The 21,564-nt window shown below is 44.7% G+C and overlaps 1 protein-coding gene across 1 annotated transcript in view; it reads right to left on the bottom strand.

Annotated features, from left to right (window-relative positions):
• Positions 1–21,564, bottom strand: part of LOC122806104 (phosphatidylinositol 4,5-bisphosphate 3-kinase catalytic subunit alpha isoform-like) — an 835,043-nt gene that overhangs the window by 480,746 nt on the left and 332,733 nt on the right. Inside the window, exon 2 of the mRNA XM_044076341.1 lies at positions 17,575–17,664. The gene's annotated coding sequence lies outside the window, so the exon portion shown is untranslated. The remainder of the gene's footprint in view (positions 1–17,574; positions 17,665–21,564) is intronic.

The raw sequence follows: 21,564 nt of genomic DNA, 5'->3' as shown, positions 1-21,564 counted from the left end.
TGAAACATGTTGACTGAGGATCTGCAAATGTGGTGTGAAATGGGTGATGGGCACCTATGTCTCTAATGGACACAGGCAACATGTAAATGGTTCATCTCCCAGGCCCCTGCCTACACTTATCAAGGGTATCAGAACTTACCAGAGATTTGGGATGCATGGCTAGGCTTAAAAAGGCCCTTGTGGTTGTTAGCCTAGTAAACACCTATGAACCTATGAAGCAGTCATCCAAATATCTACGCCACATTTTGAGATAATTCATCAACATATTTCTGCTACTATATATTATTTCACGTTCCAAAAAACCCATGAAAAGGTCAGCATATATAGGTGCAAAAGTTGCACCCATCGCTGTACCCTTTACCTGTAAATACCATGCCTTATTATATGTAAATGAATTATGCTCCAAAACCAATCTTAATAAAGCTAACAGAAATTCCATCTCCACCTCATCACATCTACCGGACATCTCCATCCAATAACTGACTGCTCTTATACCTGCTTCATGAGGAATGCTGGTATACAAGGCACCCACATCGTGTGCCCATATATGTGCCTTTAGAGATCTGTAAATCATTCATCAACACCAAATATTGATTTGTATCTTTTATACGAGCTGTAACATATACCAGCAAAGGTTTCAACTTGCATTCTAAGTGTTCAGGCAGTGGTTCTCTCAAAGAACCACATCCAGCCACTATTGGGCACCCTGGGGGTTGATTCACTTGTTTATGAATTTTGGATACTAGGTAAAAAAATACTGAGAGGTAGGATCATCAACCCTCAATTGTATGGACAGAGCCTCTGTAATGACCCTAACACTAACTGCCTGCTTTAATACTTCGTCTATCTGTTCTTTAAATCCCCTTGTGGGGTCCCTTGGAATAAGTGTATAGGATAGAGAAGTACAGATAAGTCCCAGCAAAGAAAGGGGGATGGTGGGTTTGTAACCTGGACTGCAAAAGTGAATACACTCAAACATCTACATTTATGGTAGGTACACAACTGTACTATGTTCATCGTGTTTCACTGTTGCAGTCATTACACTTGGGTTGAATCCCAAAGCTGTGGTTGGGCGGCTGGGTCTAAATAGAATTAGGAGTGGCTATAAGGCCCTGCAAGACTGCAGTGGCAAAGCCTGCTCTGGATTTAGAGTAAAGAGGCAAGTGGTAGTGCTTAGTAAAAGTGTGCAATGAAGTCCAAGTTGCAGCCTCCAAAATATCCTCGGTTGGTACTCCTCTGAGGAAGGCTGCTGAGGTGGCTGCTGCCCTGGTAGATTACCATGTTGTGAATAGCAGAAACGAATGCAGTGACCTATCCATTTTGAAATGGTCTGCTTTGAGATAGCCTTTCCTTGTGATCCTGCAGCATATGCCACTAAAAGTTGTTCAGTCTTTCTGAAAGCTTTAGTTTTGTCCAAGTAGAAGCGTAGCTGTCTGTGTATGTCCAAAGAATGCAGAAGTCTCTCCCCTTTATTCTGCGGGTTTGGGTAAAAAGTAGGCAAATGAATGGTTTGGTTAAGAGCCACACTGGACACTACCTTTGGCATAAATGTTGGGTTTGTCCTTTGAGAAACCTTGTCCGGATGGAAGATAATAAAAGGTTCCACAGCCATTAGTGTCTGTAACGGAGACACTTCTTAATGAAGTTATTGCTAGGAGCAGAGCTGTTTTCCATGACAAAAATTTTCTCTCGGCTGTACTGGCTGGCTCAAAAGGAGGCAGTGTGAGTTTTTCCAAGACAAAATTGAGGTCCAATGCAGGTACTGGTGCTCTCCTTGGAGGCCTTATGTTTTTGGCCCCTCTGAGGAACTGCCTAAGCAATGGATATGAAAAAATAGGCGGGTCTGTATTGTAATGAGCTGAAATGGCAGAGGCATGGATCTTAATTGATGAGAAGGATAGGCCTTTGTCCAGCATCTCAGTTAGCTATTGTAAAATCTGAGGAATATTTGGAACAAGCTTGTCAATTCCTTGTGCCTGATTACAAGCACAGAATCTCTTCCATTTTTCTGCAGAAAATTTTCTGGTGCTGGGCCTTCTGGCCTCCAAAATGACATCCATAACTGCTTTAGAGAGAGGAGTATTCTGAATGGTTACAGTATCCACCATGCAGCTAGATTTAGAGTTCTGAGTTGGCTGTGCAGGATCTGACTGTTTTGTTGGGTCAGTGAGGAATTTGAGGCAATGTCCAGGCTGGGCCTTGGGATAAGCTGCTTAGGATTGGGTACCAGTGTTGGCGTGGCCAATCCGGGGCAATCAGAATCATTTGTGGCTTCTCTTGTCTGACCTTTAGGAGTACCTTGGGGAGGAGAGGCAGTGGAGGAAAGGCATATACTGTAAGGTTGTTCCAGCTGAATGAAACAGCATCCACTTTCCATGCTTGTTTGTGATAAGTCAATGTGCAGAATCTCTGAAGCTGGCAGTTGTGAGGGGAGGCAAAAAGATCTATGTCTGGGTGTCCCCATTTTCTTATTATCATGCTGAAGATTTGTGGATCTAGTTTCCACTCATGAGGGTCCATGAGGTTTCTGCTTAGTTCGTCTGCCAGAGCATTTGCTTTTCCTGGCAGGAATTGTGCTGGCAGGTGTACTTGGTAAGTCAATGCTGTGTTCCACAAAATCATGGCTTGTCTGCAGAGGGGGTAGGAATGTCTGCCCCCCTGCTTGTTTATGTACCACATGACTGTGGTGTTGTCCGTCTTTATCAGCAGCTGTCCTGGATGAAGTAGGTCCTTGAAGGCTGTCAGGGCATTTTGTACAGCTAGTATCTCTTTTTAATTGATGTGTAGATGCCTTTGGCTTGGGAGCCATGTGCCCTGAATACATTTTCCTGCCATGTGGGCCCCCCCTAGGCATAATCTGATGCATCTGTTGTTAGTGTTTGCCTGGCTGTGGGTAAAGTGAATGGCCGTCCCTTGTTGTGGCGACAGGCATGTGCCCACCATCGAAACTCCTGTTGCAGGCAGGGAATGAGTGAAATTAATGATTCCAGGCTGTGGCAATGTTGAGTCCAAACACTTTTTCGGTACCATTGTAGTTTCCTCATATGCAGTCTTGCATATGGAATTAGCAGAATGCAGGAGGCCATGTAGCCCAGAGCCTGCAGAATTTTTCTTGCAGATAACTGGATCTTTGTTGCCATGTTTTCGAAGTAAGAAGTCAGTTGCCTTTGTTTGTCTGACGTGAGATAAGCCATCTGGGCAGTTGTATTTAAGCTTGCACCCAGGAATATTATCTCTTGAGAGGGTACTAGTTTTGATTTCTTTTCGTTTACTGTGTACCCCAGGTAAATCAGTAATCTTTTTACAAATGCCAGATGCTTTAGTAGAATGTCTTTGGCCTCTGCTTGAATAAGGCAGTCGTCCTAGTAGGGATATATCTGAATTCCTCTTTGTCTGCAAAATGCAATTACTGGTGCCAGGCATTTTGTGAAGACCCTGAGAGCAGTAGATAAGCCTAAGGGCAGTGCAGAGAATTGGTAGTGCACTGAGCCAGCTATGAATCTGAGGTATCTTCTGCAAGATTGTCTGATTGGGACATGCAGGTATGCCTCTTTGAGGTCCAAAGTTACAAGCCAAGCCTTTTTGCCCAGCATGAGCAGAAGCTGCTGCAGAGTCAAAATTCTGAATTTCGGAACATAATAGACAGGTCCAGAATCTGTCTCCATGCTTTGTCCTTTCTTGGTACTAAGAAAAGTCTTGAGTAAGATCCTTGTTCCTGCTCTTGTCGTGGTACTGGCTGAATAGCCCTCATGTCCATGAGAGATGAAACTTGGTTCTGTGCCTCTGCCCATTGATTGTGTGGCAGGTCTGGCATACCTTTTGCCTTTGGAAGGGTGTGAAAGTGGAACCTGTAGCCCTGAGAGACTATATTTAAGACCCATTTGTCCTGGGTAATCATGTGCCAATTTTGTGAAAAAAGTGCTAGCTTTCCCCCCAAGGGTGCTGCCAAAAGAAAAATGCTTGGCATTGGCAGAGGGAAGTCATTGGGACTGTTTTCTATATGGTTGCGTTTTGTCTTCTCCGCTTTTGGAGGTAGAAGCACCCCACTGTTTGGGCCTGAATGAGCCCTGGGGCTGTCTGCCTCTAGGGCGTCTGTATCTTCCTCTTTGTGGCCTGTCTATGACACGGGAAAGGACCAATTTTTAGAAGGCCAGTTCCTGCTAAATCTGGGTGGCTGCACCTGTAAGAAATCCTTCACTGTCTGCATAGATTTAGCTTTATCCTCCATTTTCTTTAACACCTCTTCTGCCTTAACACCAAACAAAGTATCATGCTGTAATGGAGCATCCAATAATTTTGCTTTAACATGATCAGGCAGAGTCTGTTCCTTTAACCAAGCATGCCTTCTAATGACAGAGCCTGTTACAGCGGCCCTGCAAGAGGCCTCTAGTGAATCATAACCACATTGCAAAGTATGTTTTCCCACTTGTTCAGCTGCATGCAATAAATCCTGCAATTCCTTGTTCTCAGCACATTCAGAATTTGTTAACATTTTCTGTTTTAACAGAGACATTAAATATTGCTGATATTTAAGCATATGAAATTGACAATTTAAAGCCCTTGCAGCCAAGGTAGCAGAAGTGTAAACTTTTCCCCCATCTGTCCAGTGCCCTAGAATCTCTATCTGAGGGGACAGGGTTTTTTGCAGTAGCAGCCTTGACCCCTTTGGAACCCTGTGAAATAGTTTCTGGGTCAGCCGCAGGGTTTTTATATAGAAATTTATGAGAATCTGGAACCCTGTAGTATCTGTCTGGCTTAACAGGTGCAGGAGATAAAGAGTCTGGAGAAAGGCCGGACTCTGAGAATACATCATCTACAATGTGTAGAACAGGAGGAATAGCAAGAGGTCTGTGGTAAAGTAGTAGAAGAAAGTCTCTAAGCCTTTTCTTGGAATCAGAATAATCTTGGCTCTCCCAGTGGAAATGCTCCCTCATGGTATGCAAGGTTTCCCCAAATGAGTAATCCTCAGGAGGAGAAGCTGAAGGAATAGATTCTTCAGCATCAGAATCCTCATAGGGAAGAATACAGTATCCCTGTTCTGAAGAGTCAGATGAACTGGAAACCTCATCAGAGGAATCATATTCAGCGTGCCTAGGCCTCTTATCAGGAGGGGGATGGGAATCCCTGATCAAAGTAATTAGGTCTTCGGCCATTTTGAGCATCTGTTTCTTAGGCAAGGAAGTCTGTCCTGGAGAGTGCTGTACTTGTTTCTTTGTCTTTAAAACTGTTTTAGTCTTTGATGCTGAAGGTGGCTTGATATAAAGCTGTGTAGGTCTGAAAACACCTCAGAAGCCGATGCCTGCTCAGTGGCTCTGGACCCATCTGAGGGATTAGTTTCCAAAGGCCCAATACCTTGAGCATCCAGAGGCCTAGCTGTCTCCACGTCAGAGGCGGCCTGTGGCTCTGAGGTAGCGGGTGTCAGGGGCTGCGAAAGCACCTCACTGAGAACCGGCGACTGGCCTAGAAGAGGCTTTGTCAGTTTTGGACCTCGGATGCCTGTCCTTTTCTTTTTCCTTGCACTTTTTATGAACTCTGGTCGTCGGCTGTTCCGACGGCATTATGCAGTTAAACCTTCGGCCAAAATAATGAAAAGCAAAATCGTACCGATGCTTAATAGTGCGTTGGTTAAATCTAGCACAAAACCGACAACTAGCAACAGCTTGGTCAGGGCCTAGGCAAGGAATACAGTAAGAGTGAAAATCCTTATGAGGTATTTGCTTCCCACAAGAAATACAATTGTTAACTTTTTCTGACATCGGTCTGGAGCAGGAAGGAAGTTTCCCCAATGGGGTACTTAGCTTTATAAAAGACTTCAGATCGGAAAATCTCAGGAGTCGGTCAACCAGCACTTGCGAACTGCTTTAGTTTTGGGCACCACGCGGCAAGAAAGACTGAAGAAAATGGCATCAGCTGCACCTTTTATACCCCTGGCGCACTGACGTCAGGGAAGATACGACAACAACCAATGCCGGACCAAGACTTTGGAATTCAGGCTGACTGCGGGTAGCCTGCCAGCAGGATAACCCATGTGTAATGACTGAAACAGTGAAACACGATGAACATCTAGGCATCTATGTTGTCCATTTTCATTCTTCCTCAACTCATGGGGTTGGATCAGATCCTCGGATATGACTCGGTCGCATACTCCAGACTTCGGATTCTAACTCTTGAGCTCCTCCCTCTACCCACAATGCCTTAGTCCATCCCCATTACCTCAGATTGAGTTTGTTGCCATTAGTCCTATATACCCAGAGAGAAACAGGAGAAGCTGAAAGAAAGGAAGGGCTCAGTCTCTGAACAGTAGGTTTGAAAAAGTACAGTTTTGTACCTACCATAAATGTAGATGTCCGAACTGGATAGCATCTGCAGTCATAACAACTGGGTTGTCCTGTCGTCAGGCAGCCCTTCAGTCGGCCGGATTCCAAAGTCCGGGTCCGGCTTCGGCTGATGTCGCACTTCACCCGACGTCATCTCTGTTGGTCTTCGGGTATAAAAGCATCAGCCGGCGCCATTTTCCTCAGTGTTTCTTGCCCCAGATGCCAGTAGCCCTCTTGAAGGCTAAAATTTGGATAGATGCCAATGTTTCCAAAAAGATAGAGGTAAACACAAAAATAAGCATGTATGTACATATATACAAACAAATACACCATAAAAGACTCCCCCCCACCAGCTAGCTATTAGGAGGGTAAACCCCCTAGGAGTACCACAGAGGGGAAGGAGGGAGGGTAATCCTGACTGCAGATGCTATCAAGTTCGGACATCTACATTTATGGTAGGTACAAAACTGTACTATGTCCTTCATGGATGCATCTGCAGTCATAACAACTGGGTAGAATACCATAACCAACTAGGGGAGGAGGATAAAAGTAGATTATGGTGTGTTTAGGATCCCTTGCAGTACAGCAGTGGCAAACCCTGCTCGGGATCTGGAATATAGAGGCAAATTATAATGCTTGGCAAATGTATGCACGGAGGTCCAAGTAGCCGCCTCAATAATGTCTTTGGTTGCCACTCCTCGTAAGAAGGCTGTGGTAGTGGCTGTTGCCCTTGTAGAATGAGGTCTTATGTTCTGTGGAATTGGTTTTCCATGGAAGGAGTAACAGAATCGTATGCAATTTCCTATCCATTTGGAGATTGTCTGTTTGGAAATAGCTTTTCCTTCCCTTCCTGTTGCATAGGCTACAAAAAGTTGGTCAGTCTTTCTGCTATTTTTGTTCTGTCCAAGTAGTAGCGTAGCTGTCTATGTACATCCAAGGTATGCAGTATTCTTTCCCTCTGTTTTGTGGGTTGGGAAAGAAGGTAGGTAGGTGGATTGCCTGGTTTAAAGACACTCTGGATACCACCTTAGGCATAAATGTAGGATTAGTCCTCATGGACACTCTATCTTGGTGGAAGATTAGGAAGGGTTGCACTGCCATTAAGGCCTGTAGTTCTGAAACCCTCCTTGCTGAAGTAATTGCCAGTAGGAAAGCAGTTTTCCATGACAGGTGTTGTAGGTCTGCTGTTGCTGCTGGTTCAAAGGGTGATAGTGTCAACTTTTCTAGCACAAAGTTTAAGTCCCAAGCTGGTAATGGTGGTTTCCTTGGAGGTTTTACATTCTTGATTCCTCTGAGGAACTGCCTGAGCAAAGGGTGCGAAAAACAGGTGGATCAAAGCTGTATTCTGCTGAAATAGCTGATGCATGTATCTTGATGGAGGAGTAGGACAGGCCTGAATGAAGAAGTTCGGCCAGATACTCCAGAATGTTAGGCATATCTATGTTTGACACATCTTTTCCTCTTTCCGTACTCCAAATGACAAACCTTTTCCATTTTCCAGCATAGTTCCTTCTTGTTGAAGGTCTGCGTGCTTCAAGAATAATGTCTTTAACTCTTTGGGAAAGTTCTGGATTAGCTGCTGCTATGTGATGTTCCATGCAGTCAGTTGCAATGTTTTTAGGTTTGGATGTATGATGCTGTAGTTGTTCTGAGTTAACATCAAAGGCATCAGGAGTATTGGCCACATATTGTTCCGAGACATGCTCCTCAGCAGTGGGTACCAGTGTTGTCTTGGCCAGTTTGGAGCTATCAGGATTATCCTTGGACGTTCTTCCTTGATTTTTAGTAGTACTTTGTGTATCAAGGGAAGAGGTGAGAATGCATATGCTGTTAGGCCTTTCCAGCTGAAGGAGAGCGAATCCACTTTCCATGCTAGTGGGTGGAATGTCCTTGTGCAGAACTTTTGAGCTGGTGATTGAGAGGTGATGCGAATAGATCTATCTGAGGCATTCCCCATTTCTTTGAGATGGTCTTGAAGATGTCCGGGTGCAGCTTCCATTCGTGGGCATCCGATGTGGTTCTGCTTAATATGTCTGCTAGAGTATTTTCTTTTCCCGGTACAAATATTGCCTGTAACTGGATGTTGTAGCTGAGTGCCAGGGTCCACAGCTCCAAAGTCATTCTGCATAGGGGTATGAATGAGTGCCTCCCTGTTTGTTGATGTACCACATGACTGTGGTGTTGTCTGTCCTTATCATCAACTGGCCCTCTTGGAGAAATGGTTTGAACTTTTGGATTGCCAGTTTTACTGCCAGCATTTCTTTTAGGTTGATGTGCAGGTGAAGTTGATCCTGTGTCCACAATCCTTGCACGCATTTGTCCAGCATGTGGGCCCCCCATCCTAGGTCTGAAGCGTCTGTTGTGATGGTCTGGCTTGCCTGACATCTGCGAAAGGGTAGGCCTGGGTTTGACTGACATGCCTGAGCCCACCATAGGAACTCCTGCTTTAAGCATGGAATTAGTGGGATTTCTGTTTCTAGGCTGTGTCTGTGTTGGGACCATAAATTCTTTAGGTACCACTGTAGTTTTCTCATATGTAGTCTGGCAAATGGGACCAAGATTATGCATGATGCCATGAAGCCCAAGGCCTGCAGTACTTTTCTTGCTGTTAACTTGTTCAGTTTTGTTAGTGCCAAGAAGTAAAGAGGAGTTCTTTTGTTTTTCTGTAGTCAGGAATGCCATTTGTTTTACTGTGTCCAATTCCGCCCAAGAATGTCCTTGTTTGGGATGGTATCAGCCTTGACTTTTGTAAATTGACTGTGTATCCCAGTGCTTGTAGCAAGTAAATGACCCTTTGTAAATCTGTTGTCAGCTTGCTTTTGTTGTCCCTTGTAGCAGGCAGTCGTCCAGGTATGGGTAAATTTGAATTCCTGTAGTCTGCAATGGGCGATTACTGATGCCAGGCATTTTGTGAATACTCTGGGCGCAGTAGATAAGCCAAAGGGCAATGCTGAGAATTGATAGTGCTCTGATCCTGCAAGAAATCTGAGGTATCTTCTGCAGATTGGTCGAATGGGGACGTGCAGGTATGCCTCCTTGAGATCTAGAGTTACCAGCCAAGACTCCTTGCCCAGCATGGGAAGAAGTTGCTGTAGGGTCAGCATTTTGAATTTTGGGACAATGATGTATGTATTTAAGGTGGACAGGTCGAGAATTGGTCTCCAACTTTTTCCTTTCTTGGAACTAGGAATAGTCAGGAGTAGAACCCTTTCCTTGCTCTGCTGTTGGCACTCTTTCCACAGCTCTCATGTTTGCTAACTCCATTATCTGTTGTAGTGCCTCTTTTTTGATTTGGAGGTAGATTTGGCATTCCTCTTTTGACTGGTAAAGTGTGGAAGTGAAACCGGTAACCTTGATCTATGGTTTGTAAAATCCACTTGTCTTTTGTTATGTAGTGCCAGTTCTTTGAAAATAAGGTTAACTTTCCGCCTAGAGGAGCTGCTATTTGTTCCCTGGTAGGCGGATTTAGGGTTAAGTCACTGTGGTTGTGCTGATGTAGTGGCAGTGGTTGTGTCTGTGCCTCTGTTGTTACCTTGCCACTGTCGTCCTCTGTAGGCACCTCCTCTGGATTGGTTTCTGCCTCTGGAACGTCTATTCCTGCCCCTTTGAAATTTTGTGGAGTCAGGAAAGGACCAATTTTTGGCAGGCCAGTTCCTGCTAAACCTTGGGGGTTGAACCTGCAAGAAATCTTTAACCGTTTGAACAGATTTTGCCTTTTCTTCCATTTTCTTCATAACCTGCTGGGCAGGTGTACCAAACAAACTTGTCTTATCCATAGGAGCATCTAGCAACTTAGCTTTAACATGATCCGGTAAAGCTTGCTCCTTTAGCCATGCATGCCTTCTCATCACTGTGACAGTCATGGCTGATCTAAATGAAGCCTCCAGTGCATCATAGCCACATTTTAAGAAATGGTTGCTAACCTGTTGTATGTTATTTACCATTTCTAATACATATTTCTTATCAAGAGATTCATCAGTGGTTAGTTTTTTAGTTAACTGATCAAGCATAAACTCTTGGTATTGTATCATGTGAAACTGACAGTTTAAAGCTCTAGCCGAGAGAGTAGCTGAAGTGTAGACCTTTTTACCCCATCTGTCTAATGACCTTGCTTCCCTTTCAGAAGGAATAGGGTTTTTAGCTATGGTCGGCTACTGCCTTGGGACCCTGGGATATAGTTTCGGGGTCTGCAAGTGGGGCCTTGTAAAGGTGGTGATGAGTATCTGGCACCCTGTAAAATCTGTCTGGTTTGGCAGGGGCTGGGGGTAAAGAATCTGGAGCGGAGCAGACATCATTGAAAGCATCATCCACCACAGAGAGAACAGGAGGTATAGCTAAGGGCCTGTGCTGTGGGAGGTGCAGAAAGGTCCTAAGTCTTTTTCTGGAGTCTGAAAAATCCTGTTGCTGCCATTGGAACTGCTCTCGCATGGCATGTAAGGTTTCCACAAAGGAGAATTCTTCTGGTGGGGAAGCAGCTGGAATGGATTCTTCAGCATCAGAATCTTCAAAATTGGAGAAAGGAGCCTCTGGCTGGTCAGTTATGTCTGATTCGTCAGCAGAATCATCAGAGGACACTGGCTCAGGGGGCTCTGCCCTAGGTCTCTTCTCTGGGGGCTGAGAGGCCCTGTCTGGGTGAGACTGAGATCCTCTAATTAATGAAATTAAATCTTCTGCCAAAGTAAGCATTTGAGAACTAGAAGAGGGCCTGGTTGTGGGGGGTTTAACAGGCACTGTCTTAGTAGTCTTGGCTGCTTTAGCCCTGGCGAAGGCCTTAATGGACATGGCTGCTGGAGGCCTAGCAGCACCACGTGCTGGGGTAGAGACATCCAAGGGAATGGTGTCTGATAAGTCAGTGGCAACCACCGTAGTGGCTAAAATTTCTGAGGCCGATTCAAGAGTGGTAGCAGGGGCCTCAGTTGTAGAGATAGGTTCAGCTGTACTTTGATCAGTTTTCTCGGTTTCGGCCGAAACCGAGACACTCGCGGTTTGCTTAACCATGGTTTCGGCCGAAACCGCGGACCGCGAGTGTCGGTCTTTATCTTTGCGTTTTTTGGCAGATTGGGTAGTCGGAGGATCCGACAGCATAATGTACGCAAAATCAGAACCGAAAAACTGTTCTGCAAACTCCGACCGACGCCTAAGCGTTAAACCGGTTGAAAGAAGCACAGGCCGAACAGGCTGCTACGTCGTGGGCTGGGCCTAAACAAGGCAGACAATAAGAGTGGAAATCTTTATGAGGTATTTGTTTCCCACAGGTTAAACAATTATTAACTTTTTCTGACATCGGCTGAGGCAAGAAAGAGTCCCCAACGGGGTACTTAGCTTTAGAAGTCTTCGAAGTAGTTTTCGGTAGAAGTAATCTCTGGATCCGACCGACCGGCACTTGCGAACAGCTTCTGCTTCGGGCCCCACGCGGCAAGAAAGACTGAGGAAAATGGCGTCGGCTGATGCTTTTATACCCGAAGACCAACAGAGATGACGTCGGGTGAAGTGCGACATCAGCCGAAGCCGGACCCGGACTTTGGAATCCGGCCGACTGAAGGGCTGCCTGACGACAGGACAACCCAGTTGTTATGACTGCAGATGCATCCATGAAGGACATCATAGTCCAAGCAGTCTCTCCAGAAACTGAAGGATGGGGGATGGAGGGGAGGAAGCTGAGGAAGAATGAAAATGCACAACACAGATGCCTAGTTATGGTGAGTACACAGCTTTAAAATCTGATGTTGTCTTTTTCATTCTTCCTCAACCCATGGGAAAGAGTCTTCAGCTACAGTGATTTTGGGTGGCTCTCATGGAATGATATTCCAGAGTACCGCCGAACCAAAGGTAGCGATGTTTCTAGAAATGTATTTATTTATTTTTATTTTATATTTGTTAACAGGGGAAGTCCAAATGGACACAAGTCCTTTTTCTAGCAGTGGCCGGGGGGAAAGCTCCAGAAAAAGTACAAACACAAACTGGATATACATAAACATGTAAGAAAGAAGAAACAATTTTTCACAAATGTGCACGGAAGGGCAACAGTGCCAGTTGCAGACTAAATAGAAGTTAGCAAACCTACAGAGGTATCAACTTTGGACAGCAAAATTAGGGATACATAATGAATACAGTTATTTAGTTAAAAACATCCACATTATACATCATCCCAAGTAAATTACAATTTAGTGAAATAGAAGGCTCTTTCCCTGTAGATGATGTTGATACTAACAATGCAATATTTTGTTTTATTTTATTTTTAAGGACAATCATTTTCAGAGATACTAAGGAAGGCCTGTCTAGGAGTGCTGTAGGAACATAGCCAGGTTTCTGCTAACTGTGACTTAAGGAGTTTTTTAAATTGTACAATAGAGCTGTTTGAGGTTATTAGGGTTGATAGCTTATTCCGTATTTTATGAATGTAGTTACAGAAGAGTGAATTTCCAGCATGGTTATTGGCTTTGGTGGTATCTAGAAAGTGTAGGTTACTGGAGTGAAGACATTGGCAACTGGTGTATGGGAGCATAATATTTTGGAGAGTAAGAGTTTTAGCAGGTTGGTGGAGAATTTTGTGTACAAAGGTTAGTTGGTTGAAGTGTAGAAGCTGATAAAGTTCAAGCCAATTCAGTTGTTTAAGAGATGCAAAGTGATGTGACCTATAGGAGGCACCAGTCACAAATGCTATTTTATTATAGCAGGATTCCAGTTTGATTAAGTCCATTTTGCAGAAGTTGGTTAGTATTGGGGAGGTGTAAAGGATGGCTGATAAGAGATTTGTACGGGCTTATAGTAGCGTTTGTGTTTCTTGTCAGAAATCATTTGTTTCTGTATAGGAGACCTAGATCCTCGTGGACCTTCTTGATGGTTTGGGCAACGTGTATATCAAATTTCAGGTTATTGTCGATTTCTACCCCAAGCAGTTTAATGCGTGTTATTTGGATGATCAGTTTTATTTTTGAATAAGATAGTAAACGACTGTGAAGCTGAGGGGGGATCTAGTTGGGCTAAAGAGAAGGAGCTTAGTTTTGTTGGGATTCAGAATGAGTTGGGAGTTAGTGAGCCATGTTTCAACAGATAGATAGGAACCCCGGGTTATGGTATGCAGGTCTTATAATGTGGAGGCTGCACATATTAGGATGGAGTCATCCATGTATTGTACTACAGAGGTATGTGGTGTGGAGGTGCTGAGCTGGTTAGTGAATATAGAGAAAAGTAGAGGTCCAAGAATGTAGCCTTGTGGAACCCCTAAGAGAACTGGGAGCAGAGGAGAGAGTTGATTTTGCCACTGGATGGCTTGCAGATGTTCCGCTAGGACGGACAGCTAGAAATAATATCCAATTTGTAATAAGTAACAAAGACTGAGCATTGGACCATGTGTCTGCAAAGCAAATATGATCAGTAGATGTTCTTGACCAGAAAGCAAATGAAGCAGCCATGGATCTGGTTAAATGATCCTTGGAAGGTTTGGGTAAAGTCATGCGTTGAGAGTAAATCCAAGAAATACAATCTGTAATCCATTTGGCTAAACTGACTTTATAAACTGTGCATCTCGGTCTTTTTCATGAAAAAGAGACAAAAAGTTGATCTGACTTTCTGATTTGTTTTGTCCTGTGATGATAAAAATGTAATTGGTCGGTGTACATCAAGGAGATGAAGTTATTTTCAGAAACCACTTTGGGTAAAAAGGAAGGGTTTTTCTATAAGGTAACCCTCTCTTTATGGAAACTGATGAAAGGGGGTTTTGAAAAAAGAGCCAGCCTGGAGTTCAGATATCCTTTTTGCAGAAGTAATGGCTACAAAGAAGACTGTTTTCCATGAAAGGAATTTTAAATCAGTTTTAGCTGAAGGTTCAAAGGGCTTCCAAGTTAGATTATAGCACAACTGTGAGATCCCAGGGAGGCGAAGGATCCTTTACTACTGGTCTGTGAAGAAAAATACACACTTAGGAATGCTTTGCATAACTTGGACGAACCCAAGGAGTAACTTCTGCCTCCTGTGTGAAAATCAGAAACAGCTGCTAATTGTAGTTTAATCATGGAGAAACTAGCCCCTCCTTTAAAAAGGATTGCTAAAAACTGAAGGACTGCAGAAACTGGAGCAGAGAATGGGTCAAGCTCACTATTCAAAGCTCAAAGGGAGAATCTTTTCCACTTTTTCTTTAATTTTCTTAGTAGATTCTTTTTGTGAGGCCAAAATAATGGTATGTACAGGAGAAGATAGCCTGGGATGTTTAACCATTATTGGAAGTGGAGAAACCATGAAGTTAGTTTAAGAACCTAGATAATGGGATGTTAGATCCCTAATGGGTGAGAGAGGAGACCCGGAGTTGGCTCCAGTATCCATGGAGGATAATGAAGATGAGACCACAGGAAGGGGAACCATACCTGTCAAGACCAAAAGGGGGCAATGAGGATGACTGAGCTCTTCAGCCAACTTGCTTTTTGCAGAAATTTAGAAATCAAAGGAGAGGGGAATAAGAATAAAGAAGGCCAGACGTGGACTAGAGCATCTCTCAGTTGTCTCCCCCTGAGGGGGGATAAGAGCAAAGTACTTGTGCACTTATTGTTGTGGGGAGACGCAAAGAGGTCGCAGTAAGGTTGGCCCCACAGATGGAAGATCCTTTCTGCCACAGACTGATTTAGAGACCCCTTGTGAGGCATCAGGATGGGTCTGCCTAGTTTGTCCGCTAACATGCTGGTTTTCCCTGGAATGTGCGTTGCAATTAGAAAGTGGTCTGATGAGATCACTAATTCCCACACTCTCATGGCCTCTCTGCAGAGGGAATAAGATTGGGTTCCTCCTCGCTTATTGATGTACCAGACCACAGGCATTTTGTCGGTCTGAACTGCAACAGTCCCGAAAGGAAGAGCATCTTGCAATGCCTGCAACGTAAGCAGGACTGCTCTCATTTCTAGTACATTAATATGCAGACAGGTCTCTTGGGGGGGAACCACATGCCTTGAACCATCCTAACCAAGAAATGCACCCCCCACCCCAGTTGGGAAGCATCCATGGTCACTGTGGCCACTGGAGGTGGTGAAACAAAAGGTTGGCCTATATGAATGTTATTCAAATGAATCCACCAGTGAATGTGTTTGCAAACTGGAGTAAGCTTGACTGGAAAGGATAGGGGTTGACAAAGAATGGTGGACCCTTTTCCTTCATCAAAATCAGTATCCTCCATCAGGGACTCCATCTGGGAGACGTCTCTTGCACGTTCTCTTCCGAAGGACCTCCTCTGTGGCATGTTCAGGGGAGATGTTGGAAGAGAGGGGAAGTTTCTCTACCAGAATGGATTGGACACTTGTTGGAACTTGCTGTCCCTGTGGAGTAGGTCTGATCGACTCAGAGCTTGGAGCTGATGAGGGAAAAGGGGTTGGATCTGAAAAATGAGAAGGCTGTTCTCTTGACAGAGAAAAAGTCCTTTCCATGTTCTCAAGGGCAGATGGACATAGAGATGCTTCAGCCAGTCTTGCTGGAGCCGAAGCTCCCAGCAAAGGTAGGCCTCTATCACTCCTGGATCTCTACCTTGAGGATGGAACCAGACCCAAACTATTCAGGGTCTCTCAACTGACCCGACGTGAACACTTCTACTCTGGGACCCATTCCAATCCAAGAGTACTGGAGCAGAACTAGTCAGGGATACTATTGGAGTTGAAGATATCTTCCTGAGATCTGGCTCAGGTCATCTTGGGATTTTGGATCCTGGGACTCTGGAACAACTGGATGAATCAGAGGAAGCGATAAAACAGTTTTGGACATCTCAGGAAGACTCATGGATCCGACAGGGGACAGAGCCAGTAAGACCCTCATCTGGATCCGAGTTCTGAGAAGTTTTTGCATCATTCTGTCCACATCCACTTCCGATAAGCTTCTAGAGGACTTGAAGGAAGTAGCGCGGCTTGTGGCCTAGAATGTTTCTTAGGAGTTTGAAGCAATGGAGAGCACACAGTAGGTGATATGGACTTAATTACATATTCTGGAGTAAGACTTCTGTGTGATGTACTGGGATATGGATCAGAGGACAGCATCTTAGGGTTGACTGACATGACAATCTGATCCAAAACTTTTAGATCAGAGGGTTTCTAATCTGAGGACTGGGTTTTTGGATCTGACAGTATCGGATCCGAAGTTTTTTGGGTCTTGGAAGGTGGCTCTGACGAACACCTTGGAGGCTTCAGTGGGGAGCATTTTCTATGCTCCAACAGAACAGATTTGCTGGTTTTGGAAGGGGTTTGAGCTCCAGAACTAGATGCAGCAGGAAGAAGACCTTTCAAAATCAACTTATTACGCCAATCGGTCAAAGCCCTTGGATTGAAGGTTGAGCATATAGTGTAACTGGTATCCAAATGATCGGCCCCTAGACGATATACGCACTCATTGTGGGCATCCAAATTAGGGATTTTATGCCCAGGAAGTGTATTTTTTAAATTCTGTTGGTTTATCCAACATGGTAGGTAACCAAGAAAAGGTAACAGAAGCTATAAAAAAACACTTATTTTGGATAAATAAAGGAGAAAAACGGTTTAATTACCAACAATGTTAATTTAAAAGAAATACCCTACATAAAAAAGGTTAAGTAGAAATGCCAACAATGACAATAAATGTTTACTATCTAGAAAAAATAGCAGCCAAGTCCTAACATCCTGCGAGAAACTAGGAGGGAGGACAGAAATAAATAGCTAAATTCATTTAAAGATATAATTTTAACTTTTAGAGAGAGAAAAAGGCTGAGTTAAATCCATGAAATAATCTCTACTAGTGCTTGAGAGAGGAATCTGTGTCTGTTCGTGATGGCAGCAAATGAGATCTGAGGAATGGGGATGGACTAGGGCCTTATGGGTAGAGGGAGGTGCTCAATGGTTGGATTCAAAGTCTGGTGTAAGCAGATCCAAATCCATGAGTTTTGGAAGAATGAAAAGGAAAACATCAGATTTAACAGACTCAATACAAACAACTGATGTTAATAATAAAGTGCAAACCTAACAACTGAGTTCTCAGCTTATTGCAAGTCTGCTTCAGACATCAATTATAGTTCTTTCCCTATTTAGTTAGCTACTGTTGAGGAATAGAAGATTCTTTTAGCTCTTTATAATTTTTTTTATCTTGTACAGCTGTTTTTCCATTTATCCTCAGGTCCTACATTAGTGGTCCTAAAATACATGTACACTTACAAAAGATGGCACTGAGAAACAGCAAAACAACATAATTAACTTCTGTCAACCAAAGATTTGATCTGTACATTGAGAATCAAAAAACTTGAAAGTGTGTGTCTTACCCGAGTCACCTGGAAGCCCTCGCTAGAATACTAAATCCATGAAAGAAACGACCACAGTGACCATGTTTGTCTTTCTTGGGAAAATGCATCCTGAAAAACAGTATCAATGTTTGTGTTAGGGGATACATTGCAGCTGCTTAGATTCAAAACTTTTAGTTATGTACTCACCATAACTTCAGATGTTTGGGATCCATCTCGCCTACATTCTGACTGATGGGTTCGGAGCCGATCCCTCGGCTCCGACTCGGCACGCTTATGCCAAAGAGCGAAGTCTCTTATTGGCTGAGCTTACTATATCCCAGGATGCACCACTACCAGTCCCCCAGATCTAGTTTGTCCGCATACATGCACACATGCATGCTCTGATTATATAACATCGTCAGATGAACAAGATAAAAACAGTAGAACTCAAACCGTTCAATCTCTTCTGATCTCCAAGGCAGGGGGAAGGAGGGTGGGTATTAGGAATGTAGGCGAGATGGATCCCAAACATCTGAAGTTATGGTGAGTACATAACTAAAAGATGTTATGTGATCCTATCTCGCCTACATTCTGACTGATGGGACAGCGTCCTAGCACCTGAATCCTGGGTGGCTCACTGGAAAACACTCCTGAGTACCGTGGAACCAAATGATGCTCGCCCTTTAGATGCCACATCCAATTTATAGTGGGAAATGAAAGTGTGCGGATTGGACCAAGTAGCCGCAGCACAAATCTCCGATATAGCGAGCTTGGAATGAAAAGCTATAGAAGTAGCCATAGCTCTGGTAGAGTGAGCTTTGATAGATGTTGTAAGTTGCTTATTCGAAGAAGAATAAGCCTGAGTTATGCAATCTCTAATCCATTTGGAGATAGTAGCTTTTGTGATGGTTTTACCCAATTTATTGTCTGAGAAGGACACAAACAACTGGTCTGACTTACGAAGTTGCTGAGTCCTGTCTAAATAGAAGCGCAATTGCCTGTGAACATCCAATTTATGGAGAGTGTATTCTGCTTCATTGGAGAATTTTGGGAAGAAAACTGGTAGCTCTAGAGACTGTTGGAGACAGAGATTAGAACAGACCTTTGGGACAAAGGATGGATTAGGCCTAAGTGATACTCTATCCTTGTGAAAAATCAAGTACGGTGGTTTAATAGACAGGGCTTGAAGCTCTGAAACTCTTCTTGCAGAAGTAATTGCAACTAAGAAGGCAGTTTTCCAAGACAGATATTTTAACTCACATGTAGCAGCCGGTTCGAAGGGGAAGATGTCAATGCACGAAGCACTAAATCTAGATCCCACGGAGGGGCAGGATGAAAAACTGGGGGTCTTAACAGACCCGCACCTTTAATGAAAGTTTTGCATAGTCTGCTGCTCATCAATGGAGGATCCATGGACTCGTGAAATTTAGAGATAGCCGCTAGTTGGACTTTAATAGTAGAGACAGAAGATCCTTGATTAAACAGGGATGTTAAGAATTTCAAAACCTCTGGGATAGGAGCAGTGATAGGGTCTAAGCCCTGAGTTGAGCCCAGATAGCAAACCTCTTCCACTTACTGAGGTACAATTTCTTAGTGGTGGGTTTGTGGGCCGAAGATAAAATGTGAATAACTTCCGGGTCTAATGTGTGACTTCTGACTAAAGTCGGAAGTGGAGGAGCCAAGCTGTCAACTTCAAGGAGTGAAGGGACTGATGCTGTTGTCCCGACTGATGAATTAACAGGTCCGAATTAGGCCTAAAGTCCACGGATCGTCCACGCATGTTTCTTCAGGTAAGGAAACCATACCTGACGAGGCCAGTATGGGGCAATCAGTATCATTGCGGACCCCAATTGAGAAGCTTTTGAATGACTTTGGAGAGAAGTGGAATCGGAGGAAAGGCATAAAGTAGCCCTGTTGGCCAAGGTTGTGCTAGAGCATCCATAGCTGGTACTCCCTGATGTGGAGTCAAGGAGAAGAACCTTTTGCACTTGGTGTTTAGTGGAGTTGCAAATAGGTCGCAGCACGGCGTCCCCATCTCCGAAAACCTGATCTGCTACTGTTTTGTTTAAAGACCACTCGTGAGGAGAGAGAATTGTCCTGCTTAATCTGTCTGCCAGTATATTCGATTTCCCGAATGTGGGTCGCTACCAAGAACGGCTGGTAGCTACCGCCCATTCCCACACCCTCATGGCCTCTCTGCAAAGGGGTAAGATCTGGTCCCTCCTTGCTTGTTTAGGTACCAGACCACCGACATGTTGTCTGTGTGGATGGCGATTATGCCCTGAGGGAGAAACCTGTGTAAGGCCTGTAGGGATAGAAGTACCGCCCTCATCTCCAATACATTGATGTGGAGAAGAGTTTCGTCTGGAAGCCAGGATCCCTGAACTAACCTGCCCAGACAATGCCCCCCCCCACCCTGTCTGGGAGGCATCTGTCGTCAGGGTGACCACTGGAGAGGGAATAACAAAAGGACTTCCTTGATTTAGATTGGATGTCTGAAGCCACCAGCGAAGGTCCCGTTTGCATGTTTCTGTAATCATGATGGGATGATTGAGGGGAAGGTCCTGAAAGGACCATTGAGTTGACAATAGCCACTGAAGAATCCTCATGTGCAATCTTGCCAGAGGAACTAAAAGAACCGTGGCAGACATTGAACCTAAAACTTGTAGAACCATCCTGGCTGGGGCTTTGGATCTTGAAATCAGAGCTTGAACTTGGCCCTGTAAAGTTTGGATCCTTTCGGCAGGAAGAAAAGCGCATCAATTTTGAGTCTATCTCTGCTCCTATGAACCTTATGCGCTGAGAGGGCAGCAAGACAGACTTTGACCAATTGAATGTAATCCCCAGGGTAGCACCCAGGGAGATGGTGGCTTTGAGGTTGTCCATTAGTAGATGCCTGGTGGTGGCAGTCAGGAGCCAGTCGTCCAGATAGGGAAACACTTAGAATCCAAGACTCCTCAGGTGAGCAGTCACTACTGCCAAACACTTGGTGAACACCCTGGGGCTGTGGTGAGACCAAAGGGCAGTGCACAAAATTGGAAATGACTGACTCCCAGGCTGAAGCGCAGATACCTCCTGGACGCCTGATGTATCGGTATGTGATAATAGGCGCCCTTGAGGTCTATGGAGCACATCCAAACATCCTTCTCCAACAATGGGAGAATGGATTGTAACGTAACCATTCGGAATTTGGATTTCGTGATGGATTGGTTCAGTCTGTTGAGATCCAATATTGGTCTCAGGTCCCCTGTCTTTTGGCACTAAAAGAACCTGGAGTAATTTCGGATCCGATCTGGTCTGTGGGGACCGGTTGGATGACTCCTTTTTCTAGCAGCTTTAAAGCTTCTGCGGCTGCAATTTCCCTTTGACTGGGTGGTGGGTCCGGGATTTTTTTTGGACGGTGGGGGTGAGTGTGTGAATGGGATGGTGTAACCTCCGGCAATGATCCGAAGCACCCATCTGTCCCGAGTGATTGACTCCCAGGCTTTTAGGTGCTTGGCAACGACACCCGACTGGCTCGAGCAGCACAGCCGGGCAATCCCTCATGATGTGTGGGAGGCTGAAGAGCCACGAAAGGACTCGCGGTCACCAGAATTGCGGGGCCCTCTGCCGCCTCTGGGACGGCGTCTCCCAGTAAAATTTCCCCGTCCTCTGCCTCTGGAAGGGGAATCTTCCTGCTGTTGGGTGTAAAACTTACGAGTTTTTTGGTACCACATCTTCCCCTCCTTAGCCTTGGGATAAGGCCGAAAGGGAGTGGAATAACGGGCACCTACGGGAGATAAAGTTCTTCCCTCTTGCTCACAGCGGGTAAGGGTGACTTTAACCATAGGTCCAAACAAAGAGGACCCATCAAAGGGAGCGGCGGCGAAGGAAGACTTGAAGGCCTCCGAACTGACACAAGCGGAGCCAGGCTTGTCTCCGTAGAGCCACGCCTGTGCCTGCCGCTTACCCCCTTCGGCCGCATAGGAAATGAGCCTCATGGACGAGTTAGAAATTGACGTAAGGATAGCCAACTGAGAGCTAACCGAC

This window comes from Protopterus annectens, chromosome 7.part0, assembly GCF_019279795.1.
Source record: "Protopterus annectens isolate FY-2018-M chromosome 7.part0, PAN1.0, whole genome shotgun sequence".
In the NCBI taxonomy this organism is placed as follows: domain Eukaryota; kingdom Metazoa; phylum Chordata; order Ceratodontiformes; family Protopteridae; genus Protopterus; species Protopterus annectens.
Note: the sequence above shows the minus strand (reverse complement) of the source record. Positions and strands in the feature narration are given on the sequence as shown.